Genomic DNA, 1,416 nt, shown 5'->3' on the forward strand with positions numbered 1-1,416 from the left:
GTCACACTGGAATAGCCAGATTTCCTTGCCAGCTTTATGCAGTGGTAAGAGCCAATTCTGAATAGCAGGTGAGACCTTCTGGCCCTCTGAGCAAGCAAGAGGCTGTACCAACACTAAAACCTGCATGACAGCCAAAAAGCTAAATTACAGTCTTCATTCAGGTTGCAAGTAGGAGTAAATAGCATCACCTAGTTGGAAATGGTCATTATTTTATTTATTTTGCCATGAATTTTGTGAGAACTAAGCTGAGAACGGACAGAGCCTATTACTGACGTTTGCTACCAGTGATGGTGGTTAGCGAAACTCTTCAGGAGAGAGGAGGTTCGTGAGGTGCGAGCAGTTACCCCTGGGGCTCACCTGAGCTTCCCGGAGACGGCTTTACAAACACAGATTTCCTCAGTTCTCCACACACAAGTTTTTCTCCTTGAAAAAAAAAGACAAGACTCCCGTGAGCCGCGTCCCTACGCTCCCCGCCAAGGAGGCGCCGCCTGAACACGGCGCTCGCTGCCGCTCCAGGCGGCCCCGGCCTCGTCCCTCACCGGTGCCGCCGGGGGCTGGAGCCCCTCACGCCGTCCCACCGCCGGAGGAGGCACCATCCGCCCCGCCGCCAGCCGCCGACCCCCGGCGCGAAGAGGCGCGTTGCCGCCGCGGCGGGCGGGGTTACGCAAGGCCCCGGGGGGGCCGGCGGCAGGAGCGCGGTGGGCCGGCACCCGCGGCTCGAAATGGCGCCTGTCGGCCACCGCCCACCCGGCCTCTGCCGACCTGCGGTGGGGGGACAGCGTCCCCGCGGGCCCTGGCCGCCTTGGGAGCCGGGGCTCCCTTCCGCACAGACGGTTCCTGTAGGGGCTCCGCCCTAGGCCTTGCCCCCGTCCTCCCCGGGGAAAGCCCGCGCCGTGCCGCCGGGCGGGCGCTGTCCCTCCTGCCCCTTCCCTTGCCCTCAGTGGGAGGCGGCTGGCAGGCGGCTGGCGGGGCACGGCCGCCCCTCGCCGTGCGCGGCCCTCCGGGGCGGGTGTGCCGAGGCCGGACGAGCCCCCCGCCCGCCACCTCACACACGCCGCTTCCCGGTTCGGAGCGGTCACTCCGCTGACAGGGCCGGCGCCCGGCCCGCTGCCGCCCCAGCCAACGCCGCCGAGGCGGAGGGGCGGCGGCCGCTCGGGGAGCGGGACAAGCGCCCGCCCGGGGCATCCCGTGCGGCCGGGGCTCAGCCCGGCCGGCCGGGCGCCGCGACCCGGGGGCGCCGCCGGGGCAGCGCTCACGGGACCGGCCCAGGCCGGAGGGCGCGGCGGGCCGGGTGCCCCTGGGGAGGGCCGGGCGGCGGCGCGCCTGGGTGCCCGCCCGCGGCGGAGTGGGAACGGGCGGGGAAAAGTTTCTCCCGTGCTGGCCCCGTCCCTCCCTCCCTCCCTCCGCGCGCACACT

This window comes from Tyto alba, unplaced genomic scaffold (genome assembly GCF_018691265.1).
Source record: "Tyto alba isolate M040663 unplaced genomic scaffold, T.alba_DEE_v4.0 Super-Scaffold_28, whole genome shotgun sequence".
NCBI classification, from domain to species: domain Eukaryota; kingdom Metazoa; phylum Chordata; class Aves; order Strigiformes; family Tytonidae; genus Tyto; species Tyto alba.